Consider the following 11993-nt stretch of genomic DNA (forward strand, 5'->3'; position numbering starts at 1 on the left):
GAGCATGCCGGCACTCTTGCAGGTTTTCCCTGTAGGGAAGTTACAGTCTTCACCGGAATAAAACACACATTTTAGAGAGAGAAGAGAAATTCAATTTTTAAGCATTTTTACAGGGGAAGGAGGAGGAAACAGAAGGCTGTGGTTTTATTTCACACTCTTATGGTCCCTGTGTTCCCTGGCAGTACAGCGAGTGAGGTCGAGCCAGCGCTGGCCGGGTACCACGCAGAGCTGGGGGGTGACCCTTTGTGCCTGCCCAGGGAGAACAGTGCATGTGCTGGGACCCCCCGGCACGGCGCTGGGGCACCCCATCCCCAGGTGGCCTGTACCCCTCCTGTGGGCTCAGCCCGGCGCTGCAGGGCCCGTGGCGGCAGCGCTTGTGTGCCAAACCGTGCACGCAGCAGTGCCCCGGCAGCTCTCCGCAGCCTGACCGCTGGGCTGAGGGTGGCACTTCCAGAGCCGACAGAGCATGAGGGACCGCTGCCCGCCGGGGCTGGGCACTGCTCCCCCGGCAGCCAGCGGCGCGGTCAGGGATGGGAGGCGGCAGGAGAGGACATGGTCACCAGGCTGACGGGACGCAGGTGCGTCAGCAGAGCTGCTGGGAGCCTTGCATGTTGCCTGGCTGCACCACAGATGCGCTCTAGTGATATTACGCCCTTGTTTAGGAGCACTAAATTTGTTCACAACTCTGAAAGGAAACAAAAGGTGCTCTTTTAAAGTAAAAATGCCGTTCAAGTACTATAATATGTATTCTATTTGAACTTACTTTTAAAAGTGACCTTTAAGCATCTAATTCACTCACTTTGAAGTTAAATACAATTTTCTCCAATAAATCTCATTTTAGCTGTTTCTTTAAATTAAGTAAATTCTCCACCTGCAGGGCTGGTAACCAGGGGTCACATCTTTCTAGTTGTTCAGTGGAAGTGCGATGTACAGATCTGTGAATCTCCTTCACCAGCTCTGAGCTTAGCTGTGGCATGAACCCCGGCATCCTGCTGTGTTTGCTGTTATTTCGACTCGGATCCATCTTCCCAGGGAACGTGGTTTGTGGGGGAAGTGTTTAACATTATCTCCTAAGTGCAGGTGTTCCTCTTTAATTGATTTAATTTTGTTAAAAAATCGTAATAAGTAATGGAGCTATGGTCCTTATAACCACGGCCTCAGCAAGCAGGCAATGCCTTCGCTACTGAGTCCAGCAGCAGCGAAGCTTTGCAAGCAGCACTTGCTGCCCTGTGTCTCGGATGGAGTTGTGTACTGCTGAAAAGACTCAGAACACAGCTCCTCTGTTCCCTGTACCTAGAAAGTGAGAAATACAGAGAGAATGGGGAGCCAGAGCTGCCAAAGTGCTATGAGACTTGGCCAGAGGCACTAAACTTGGAAAGATGCTCAAGCGAGGATCCTGCCGCCGCTGAAATCAGAGTTGTGGGCTTTGTGTAAGCAGAAACTGGAGGGGCCGAGGCTGAAGAGGTGCACACCGCAGGCCAGGGCATCCCAGATTCCCGCTCCGGGATGGCCATCCCATGAGCTTGCCGGGTCCCTCCTGGCTCTCCAGATCATTATCCCAAAGGCTTGTTTCTAGTCCTCTGGCAGCACCATAGAGATCTGAAGTTCATGTGTCAGCTTGACTCAGGGGTCTCATCTGACTCCACGGTGCTGGGGGCAGCCCGCCCTGGTCAGGCTCCCAGCGCTAACACTACCCTCTTTGTGGGCGGGTGTCATTGTGCCCACATCTGTTGGTGAAAGCACGCAGATGATCAGTGAGGAAAGAGCTGGAGGTTAAGTGGAGCTGAGATGCATGAACGCCTGGTATCACCCTGCCCGGAGTGGCAGGACGCGGGAAAAGGAGGAGGAGGCTCCTGTTCCTGGGAAACGGTTCTCCTGTCCACCGGCACAGCGGCACTGTGCGCACGCGCTCCTGCTGCCACCTGCAAGCAGCCTCTGACCCTCTGAGGCAGGGAAGTCACATCTCTGTTTTCCAGTTAGCTGAGGGCGCACAGAGGAGCTGGGTGGCCCATCCAGCCGTGCCGAAATGATGTGCGATGGGGCAGCGGCGCGCAGGGCACAGCCGGGGGCTGAGGTTACTGAGAAGACGCTCTGAAGAGGACAAAGGCAGAAACCTCACCTCCGTCCAACAGGCAACAAAAGCCTAAAAGCCTGAGGAGGGGACTGGCACCAGCATGGTAGTCCTGCTTTTATATTTCAAATATGTGCATTGCAGATGATTCGGTGTAGAGGGGAGAGGGAGGGATGGAGGGAACAGCAGATCTGAAACAGACCGTGGCTTTCTGTTTGTGCCACCTCTGGGGCCATTTCCAGGCTGGCATGTCCCTACCGCCACTCAAGGGCCTGTCAAAGGAGTTAGGAAAGATACAACCTGTAAGTAATAAAGTCCAAGACACCGTACGTAAATTTAAGCACAAAAGGAAAAAGCCCGTGTGGGCTCACCATTTTCCTTGACAGTCTCCACTTTGCAGCTTGAATTTCACAACCGTTATTTTCCTCTCTAGTAGTGATGTACAACACAGGCAGGGAGAGCGGGCTCCAAGGGATCACAGGCAGCCCTCAAAGCAGCATCTTTGCCAGGCACAATCAAAACCCACCCCTTGTTATTTATTCACTGCAGAGAAAAAGGAACTCCCAAACCACTGCGAAGGGGAGGGGGGTGTGTGCATGGGGGTGTGCGCGTGTACCTGCACAGGGCGGGGGGGTGCGCCGCGGCCACGCTGCCAAGTGGGACCCTCGCCTGTCAGTCCAAGAGCACGCTGAGCCCCCCAGCGCCAACGGGGAGCCCGGCCAGCCCCAGGAGCTCTGCCTTCCTCTCCTCCACGCAGCCTGGGCTCCAGCCTGAGGAGCTGATTTTTTTAATGTAAGTGCATTTGAAATGTGCACAGACGATGCTCCCAGACCCAAGGCGTCCTGGCAGGCCGCTCTCTGCGGGGGTCCAGCCAAGGCAGCCGGGGTGGGCTCTGCTGAAGCAGGTGAGGGCGTGCGGGGTGGCTGTGCCTCCCAGCAGGGCACTGCCCTCTCCCGCTCCCCCTCCTGCTGGGCCAGCAGGGGCGATGCTGAGGGCACGTCCTCCCCCCTGGGCAGCGCTGCCTTCCAGCGGGCTCCAGGGACCTCCAGGCTGGGCCGGGCTGTGGTGCTGCCAACGCACCCTCTGCCCCTGTGTTTCCATGTTTTTGCTTTTGGCCTGGACTGAAGCTAGGGATTGAGGATGCACCTGAAAACCAAATGCCAGCTTTCACTTGAGCGCAGCAGATCTCATCTTCCAAGCGCTCCTTTTGATGGTGCTCTCCACCTGCCGCCCGAGACCGAGCAGCTTCGGGAGCCACCCCCAGCGTGAGGGAGCGCTGCGGGCTCCTTCAACGTGCTCATGGCAGGAGGCGCAGGCGCCGCTGGCCTCGGCTGTGACCTGCAGGCTGAGCCTTGCGGATGCCCGCTCTCGCTGCACCTCTGAGGATGGAAAGCTGGTGGAGAGGGGCCCGGCCTGTGGGGTTTGATTTGTTTCCCGCGGCAGGTCAAAGTGAGTGCTGGTCTCCCGGCTGCAGGTGCATCGATCCGCCTCCCTCGAGACCATGTGAAAATACAGGCGGGAGGGAAGGAGGCGGCCGCGGAGCGTGTTTTCATTCTGCCCTCGTGGCCGCTGTGGGGGAAAGGCAGGCAGGCTAGACCGGCACAGCGGTGGGAAGTTTACTGAGGGACATGGCTAATTGTGTCTCCAGGTCTGTCTCTTCCCCAGCAGGTGCCCAGAGCTTTCCAACCACAGCCTGTCTGTCAGCAGAGATTCTTTTTAAAAGCTGTTTCAGGAGCCCACGCAGGGAAGCTGCGACCCCGGGCACTGCAAGCCCCAGGGAGCGAGAAGAGCCTGTCCTGCAGCTGGGGGACGCTTTGACCCGGCGCAGGACCGGGGTGGCAGTGGTCCGCAGGGCTCCCACCCTGGTCCTGCCAGCAAACGGGGCAGGGCGCTCGCGGTGCTGCTCCTCTGAGTGCGTGTGCAAACTGAGCTGACTTAATAAACAACAGGAGCCTTTTCCCAAACCACATGCTGAGCTGTATTCAAAATACATTTGTACGAACATCAATTTTTAATGCAATTTATGCCAAATGTTGTTGCAAAATGCAGCCGTTAACATGACATTAATTCAATCACTGGAAATACAGTACGTGCTGCTAAATGAAAACATGTTATTAGTCAATTAGATTAACTGGATGTAACTCTTCCAAACGCAATGTATTATGGTTTCTACATGGTTAATTACGTTGTACAAATTACATGGCAATAAGGCTTAGCACTGGACACACACATACTATTAATATGTAAGCAGAAAAAAAAACAGCTTGCAATTCACAGTTGAACTCTGTAAAAGTTATTTTAAATATAAATATCTTGCAAGCTTGAAATAGACAGAATTATGCTGATATTGTAATGGGAACAGGGCAATTTCTAGAAGAGCCAGGAAAGTCTTTGCTGTGAGATCACAGATGTTCATGGGTGCTTTCATAATGAGTTTTAATATGCTTTAAAAAGCCCATTTTAATTTTAAACAGAAAGACTCCTAGCCCCGGTGAAGTCCCTCCCTGTGCAGGAATCTCTCAGCGCCCATGCAAGCAACGGCTTTGCTGCCTCCTCCTTTGTTTGTGTTTTAGGATGAATTTGTGCCCACTTGTGGGGAATGGTGCCAGACTTTGGCACCGGGAGCGGGCATTGTGCCTGACAACCGCGCGACACGCCGCAGGCACCACAAACCCACTGCGCAGCATATGTGCCACCGCAAGCGCCACCGGGGGTGGCGGCAGGTGGGCCGGCACCGGCTGCAGCGCGACGCTTGTGTAGGGAGGCCCACAGCTCCGCCGCCTCTGGGGATCCCCAGTGGTGGGGGGTTCTACAAGCACCCAGCTCGAGAGGCCCGTGGGAAGAGAAGCTTGCTCCTGGGAAGGATGTGGTTCCCTGTGGCCGGGAGGGCAGCTGCAGCCCAGCAGCAAGCTGGTTGTCCCAGGAGAGAGCCCTGTGCTGTCCCCAGTCCGTGGGAAGGGGCTGTACCACCCAGCTGGAGCTGCCTGGGGACCCCTGCCTGGCCGGCGGCTCTGCACCACTCGGGTCCCAGTGCAAGGTCGCTGGCATCCTTGGAGGACCAGGGTACCCCCAGCCCTCCAGATTTACCAGGGTCAGCCTTGAACCCTGGTGAAACACCCAGTGAAGAGCTGGTTCTGGCAGAGCAGCGTGCGGAGCACTGCAAACCAAGCAGAACGCCATTGCAACTCATGCGTGGTGACAAGCAGCGCCCGGACCTGCTCGGTACCTCAGCCGGGTGGGGGTGAGCCCTTGACTTCCCAGCCGGGGCTGGAGTGTGCCCCTCCTTCAGTCCTGTCCCGGGGGCTCTCCTGTGTTTTGCTGCTCCCCAGCACAGCCCCCTCCTCCCTCTTACACAGCAAGGCTGTAGCTGAGCATGTGCTCTTTGCTGAGCCCGTCCGTGGCCGCCCAGTCCCCCTCATCTGTTGTCATGAGGGAGGTGCCCCCCTCTGCCCCACTGCTGGCCCTTTCTCCGGTCGGGGCTCCTTTGCGCTGGCAGGACACTGGTAATTCTGCTCCAGTCCCTTGTCCCCTGAAGACCTGGGACATGGGCCGGTGGGTCCCTCTCCTCTGGGACCCTTGGGACACTGTGCTACAGAAACACCCAACTGCACATCATCCTGCAAACAGGGCATAAACAAGCAGGTAGTAGAGCTCTGGAAATGTGTTTTTATTGCTTTTGTTGCAATAATTACCACAGCTTATGGAAATGTGGCTCTCTTCTCAGCCATTCAATCAGTAATCTCAAGAGCGCCCCGGTGGTGCTGTGAAGCTCAGAAGCGTAGGGGAGCAAGGGCGAGGTGAGCTGCACCAGGAGCATGCTCTGCCTGGCGCTGGTGCCTCCGTGTCACTGAAACAACCCCAGCACCGCAGGGCTGAGGAGGATGCAACCAGGAGTGTAAGGGGGAAAAGGAGGTGTAGTGTGATGGATAAGCAAAACACAAGGCACAACACAAGCAGGCTGTGCTCGCAGGCTGCTAGAGGTGTGCAGGGCCAGCTGGGGAGGACGGGCCAGCCCGTGCTCACAGGTCTCCGTACCAGTGCAGAGATGGGGCACTTAGGCAAAGCCAAGGAGGAGCCGTGCAGAGCGTGGTGCAGGAGGAGATGCTGGGATGCTAATGGACGTGGTGGGCGCAGTGTTTCAGCAGCGCCTGTGCAGACCGGCCCATGCCGAGGGCAGTTTTTGCATCACAGCGCGTGGTCGGCGGGGCCGGGCAGAGCAGGGGCGTGCGGTCAGCGGGCGGTGTGTGCAGAGACTGCCTCACCTTGGCAGGAGCCAGTTCACCCCCATGCACGCGGCTCCCCGAGCAACAGCGCCGGTGCTCCCCAGATCCCTGCACTGGTGCTGGCGGACGTGGCTGGGCCGGGAGGCAAGGCGTGCTGGCGGTTGGCACCCGGTGACCTGCGGCTCCCCATGGCCCCCGGCCCCACCGGCGGGGGGTGGGTGCTGCAGCCCCAGGTCCCGGGGTGCCCACCCGTGCATGCCCCTGCCCCGGGGGGTGCCGAGGGATGTGCGCTGACGTTGGCAGTCTGCCGGTGATGGGCTGAGATTTAATTTGACATAACCGGGGGCACAGTTCGGGAGCCAAGTCGATGCAGTGGAGTATAGCTTATTGGTTTCACCGGGAGCAGAGAACGATTTGAGCAACCTCTGTACTGCTGGTCCAGACACACACCACCGCACTGTTGACTTAGCAGCCGCCGCTGACAGAGAGAATTGATAAAGCTCTTGGAGATATTCCTGTCTCATCTGTCTTGGGTAAATCAGAGGAAGGCTGGAAACATCAGAGGAGGCAAAAATGCAAAAGCAATAAAAAACTACTGACTGTCATTGCAAGCAGAAGCTGGTCCGACATGACCACTGGCAACAGAAAGATTTCACATGATCAGGGGTTGCTTACTTGAGGAATTGCTGATTATTTAGTGGATGCTTAAGGGGCTGGGGGAAAAAAAAAAATCAAAGCTCCTGCTGTTCGCAGGTTGATGAAAGGACTGCGTGCTGCCCCTCTGCAGCCCTTGTTTACCACCAGCCTTACCCGCTCGGAGTAGTTGGAGAGATTTCTGACTGCTTGCTCAGAAATAAAAGGAGCCCGAGAATCAATCATTTGTTTACATTGTATAACTCGTTGAAAATCAATTGGCTCCACATGTTGCAGATCTGATTGCATTTTGTCAGCGGTCACAGGGAATGGTTTTCCCCTGACATGCCTGTGTTCGTGGTTTCTCCAATGCATCAATTGTACCAAGCTTTTAGGATAATTGAGACTGAGCAACAATCCCCTTTATAAATATTAACTCTGATATGCTTGGGAAACTCTGCCTCTCTTGGATGAATTTTTAACTAGCTTTTTAATCTATCGCTTCTTGTTAGAACAGCAGGAGCGTTTCATGGTGCCTGTTGCTGTCTACCCATCTCCAAGACTGGCGTCTCTGCCGAGCCCCCGCTCCCCGGGCAGGGACCCCGCTGCTGCCGTGCCCAGCTGGGACGACCCCGCGGAGCCAGCGGCTGCTGCTGCGGGCAGGGGAGGGCTCCGCTGGCCTGGGGGGCCACGGGGACGGGAGAAGCTCCAGCTCAGCAGGGCCCCTCGGGCACCCACCGCCCGCCCGTGCGGTGGCTGTGCTCCGCGCAGCATCGCCTGGCGAGCTGCCGTGCACTGGGCCAGCCGTGGCCGTGGTGGGGACGGGCGGGAACAGCAGGCCCCAGGCCCGCAGGGAGCAGGAGCTGCGCCGTGGCCTCCGGCAGGCGGGCGACAGCGGGACGCGGCATGGGCTTCGCCAGCAGATCAGCTGCAGCTGCGGTTCCCCAGCAGCTCTGTGGAGCAGAGAGGTGGGTCCAGCCCTCGCCTCAGCAGTCATCCATCCCCTGCCAGTGTCCTCGGTACCCTGGTCCGCAACACGCCTGAATCCTGATGCTTGCCTCTTACACTATTTTTGTGCTAGAAATTCACTGGTGAGAAACTGGTGTGTTTGAAGGCTGTGAGGACCAGTGGAGACTGAAACAAGGACCATGTTTTTCCATAAGAGGGGAAGGGCTTCATTACAGGGAACTCCAGCCAGATGCTGACATCTTCCCTTCCCTTCCCTTCCCTTCCCTTCCCTTCCCTTCCCTTCCCTTCCCTTCCCTTCCCTTCCCTTCCCTTCCCTTCCCTTCCCTTCCCTTCCCTTCCCTTCCCTTCCCTTCCCTTCCCTTCCCTTCCCTTCCCTTCCCTTCCCTTCCCTTCCCTTCCCTTCCCTTCCCTTCCCTTCCCTTCCCTTCCCTTCCCTTCCCTTCCCTTCCCTTCCCTTCCCTTCCCTTCCCTTCCCTTCCCTTCCCTTCCCTTCCCTTCCCTTCCCTTCCCTTCCCTTCCCTTCCCTTCCCTTCCCTTCCCTTCCCTTCCCTTCCCTTCCCTTCCCTTCCCTTCCCTTCCCTTCCCCTCCCTTCCCCTCCCCTCCCTTCCCCTCCCCTCCCCAGACCCCAGCGCTGCCATGGCACGGGCCGGGAGGCAGCAGGGACACAGGACTGGGAGCACAGTTCGTGGGAGGCTGGTGCTGGTTGCTCCCCCCGCAGCATCCACCTCCCTGCCCCACCAGTGGCAAACCCGGGGCTGGTCTGGTTGTGCCATTGCTGCATAGTTTCTGTACTCTCGAAGCTGCTGTTCAGGTTCCGCTGGGGGGAACCGGAGGTTTAGGGGCAAAGAGTGCTCTGGTACTGCCTGTGTCGGCAGCGCAGCCGTGCCCAGGTCTCGGTGTGGCAACAGGCAATTTCCGAGAGCGTGGCGGGCGCGGGGCTCGCCGGCAGGTCCCCTCCGTCTGCTCGCTGCTCCCTCGCTCCCCTTGCGCGAGTTGTCTGCGGAGCAGCGTGGCCCTTGCGCAGCCTTGCGTGCGCCTGTTCCCTCGCTAGCGCGAGCAGGTGCCAGCACTGCGTTGCTCAGGGGTTGGCAGTCATCCTGAACGCGCAACTTCGGCTCAGGCCTGGGAAAAGTGCTGCTGGGCCCCAGTAAGCTGTCTGCACCCGCTCCTGGGACTCATCCCCCCTCTCCCTGTCTCGGTCCAGGGCTCCTTCAGAGCCGCGACTGCAGAGGGGACAAGGGCTCATCCAGCTGCAGACTTTAGGGGGGAGCTGAAAGCAGCCCCTCCCCTCAGAAAAACTGGGGAGATGGTGCTGTGTCGGCCATGGGACACTGCAGAGGTGGGGGACCCCCGTAGTCAGACCTGGACACCCCGCACCCGTGGGGCCCAGGGCATGCGGGATGTCCTATGGGAGGGGAGGGGAAAGGGCTGACGCTCACAGCTCTCACCGCCCCCCTGTCCCACTGCCCGGGCCAGGGGTCCCCCGGAGGGGCCGAACTGCCTTTAGCACGGGCACACGCCTGCTCCCGAGCCGCGCCTGCTGTCCTCCCTCTGCACGCCCCTCTCCTTTCCCACTCCTGCCCATGTGGCGAGGCACGACGCCTTCCCGCAGCCCTGCGGGCGTCGGGGGAGCAGCGAGAGGCGCCGCAGGGCCGGCGCTACCCCGCGAGCGCGGCAGCCGTGCCTGCGCTGGGCTCACCTCTGGCTGCAGCACGGTGCCGGCACCCGCTTTGTCTTTCCCTTCCATCGGCATTTGTCTGGCTGGTTCTGCAAAGCAGCAGGTCAGAGTCCGACAGCTTTAGCCTGTCTCGGTTATACTGTTTCTTTTCCCCCCACAATCAGATGTTGGCCTCTCTAATACCATGTGAAAGTCTGTCAAACTGTGTATATTCTTGTGAAACCTCTATACAGAAAGAGACAAAAGGAATCAGGGATGCTGTTAAAATGAAAGCCCTACTTTACATTTCAAATACTTTAACAGATTTTTCTCTTCTTTTTTTTTTTTCTTGGATGTTTAATAAAAGCTTTTAAAAGACTTTTTGTTTTGTTTTGTTTTGGTTTTTTTTAGATGGTGATTGCTTGTGAAAGGACGGGTCTGTGAGGATGTGAGGAAGACAGTGCAAGTCAGAGGTTTCAGAAGTCACTGCCCCAGACTAGGCTCGACTTTCAGGGCTGGTGCTCGCCTGTTCCAGCCGAGCGGCTGCCTGCGTTTCTGCGGGGGACGCAGGAGGGATTGCCCGGAGAACCCAGGCTGCGGCTGCGAGCGGTTGCCTAATAGGCACCTCGGAAACGCATCCTGGGAGTCGTGCCTCCTTCTGAGCAGCAACTGTTTCTCTCCAGTAAGTATGTAAATCCCAGCACATTCCCAAGTGCAGGAGGTTTCTGTCAGGCTCCAGATGCTGCACACTGCGGCAGAGGCTGGGAGACCCCACGGTAAACTCTGGTGCATCGTGATATGAGCAGCATCGGGTGAAATAACTATTCTTGGGCACTTGCTTGTGTTACAGGGTAATACTTTTTTTTAAAACAATCTGTCTCATGCCATGAATATTATTAAAATGTTCTACTAGTCAATAAAAGTGCAGCTTACTCTGAAGAGTGTGCAGAAATTTAAGTATAAAAAAATTGCGTTTAATATTCTTGTAGGCCATACTGGGGAGAGCAGCATTTATTCCATGCAGAGAGACAGACCCCGGTGCAGCTTTGCCCCGCTCCGTGCTGTCTGCTGCTGCGCCAGCGACACGAGGGGCGTCTGGGAGCGAGCAGGTGCTGTCGCAGGGCGCTCACGCTGTCTCCCACCGTTTGCTCGACTCCCAGGGCGGCGGTAGCTCGCTGCCGCGGGTCTGCTCCGTAGCTGTCCCCTGCACACTGCGGGCTGGAAACCACATCTGCTGCCTCAGGGATGCTGCCAGCCCGCCGCCCGTTACCCGCGCTGGCGGAGGGTGCAGGGGGCCGCCTCCTTCGCAAGGAGGAAAATGAAATTCCTGATGAAACGATGACCCCAGAGCTGTCTGCGAGCCATTCCGTGGCTCGACGACGGCCAGGCAGGCCGGGGGAGCTGCTCGCTGGCTGTCGCGCCGGCCAGAATTATCCATATTTCAGCGCTTGGGGAGGGCAGGTTATTTCCCGGCTACTTGGCGTGGTTGCAAAATTTAGTGGAAAAGCTAAAACAAGCAGACTGTGGAGTGTCACATTTTGTTAGTGCTACGTGGAGAAGGGTTGTCAAACCCGCAAACAAGACATGGGAGAAGCCTGGAATTGACACAAACACTGATGTCTGTCTCCACTGAAAGCGCTCTGCTGTGAGCGGGCATTGAAGCAGGGGCTGGGACACCTTCGCTTGCTGCCAAACTTAGTGCTAAAGTCTGGAGCACTAACCAAAGCTGATGGAAGTGTATTTATTTAAATTGCCAGGATAAATTAACTTTTAAAGCCACAGTGAAAAAGTCTTAAAAGTCTGTGCTGCGAATCAGGGGCATGAATATTCAGGCACATGTACTCATTGAATTAGTTTGTTGCAAGCATATTTGGAGGCAGCTGTTCATTTAATAATCAGGGATAATCACAGAAATAGACGACCGGTTACTCCATCTAAATTGCATGGTTAAAATTATAATTTTATAACTCTATCTCAGCAATTAGATTTCATAGCTATGAAAAACCAGCAAAACCCAGTTGAGGGAAAGCTGTTATTCGTTTAATGCAGAAAAGCCAAGGTCAGGTTGGGGCTGCCCCTACATGCAGCAGCATCTCCGGTGTCTGGGTTGTTTCCAACACTGCCCAAAGTGCAGAGGCGAGACTTCTGGGCCAAACAGTCCGATGCTAAAACTGGGCCAGGCAGGGGTTAATTTTCTTGGCATTTCCTGTCTTCATTACAATATTTGTCCCAAGAACAGATTAATTGCTCTCATTCTTTCTGCCTTTCCAGCCTTTTGTCACGGGAATGCATTTCACAGGACTGTAATGTTTGATACTTGCTCTGAGTTATAGCTGTGCCGTACGCTGTAAAAGTTTGACTCTCTCAGTATTGTACATTTTGATTCTACCCCTGCAGGCTATAAACAACCCAAATTACCTCTTTCTTTAGCTTCCAAGA

The 11993-nt window shown here is 56.3% G+C and overlaps 1 long non-coding RNA gene across 1 annotated transcript; it reads right to left on the reverse strand.

Annotated features, from left to right (window-relative positions):
* Positions 1-5717: 5717 nt before the first annotated feature.
* On the reverse strand, positions 5718-9722 carry LOC135315127 (uncharacterized). Its single transcript, XR_010374575.1, has 2 exons — positions 9597-9722; positions 5718-6843 (listed from the first exon to the last, which is right to left on the reverse strand). It is a non-coding gene; the product is annotated as an uncharacterized LOC135315127 (long non-coding RNA).
* Between the last annotated feature and the right edge of the window lie 2271 nt (positions 9723-11993).

The sequence above is a fragment of the Phalacrocorax carbo genome, chromosome 10 (genome assembly GCF_963921805.1).
Source record: "Phalacrocorax carbo chromosome 10, bPhaCar2.1, whole genome shotgun sequence".
In the NCBI taxonomy this organism is placed as follows: Eukaryota; Metazoa; Chordata; class Aves; order Suliformes; family Phalacrocoracidae; genus Phalacrocorax; species Phalacrocorax carbo.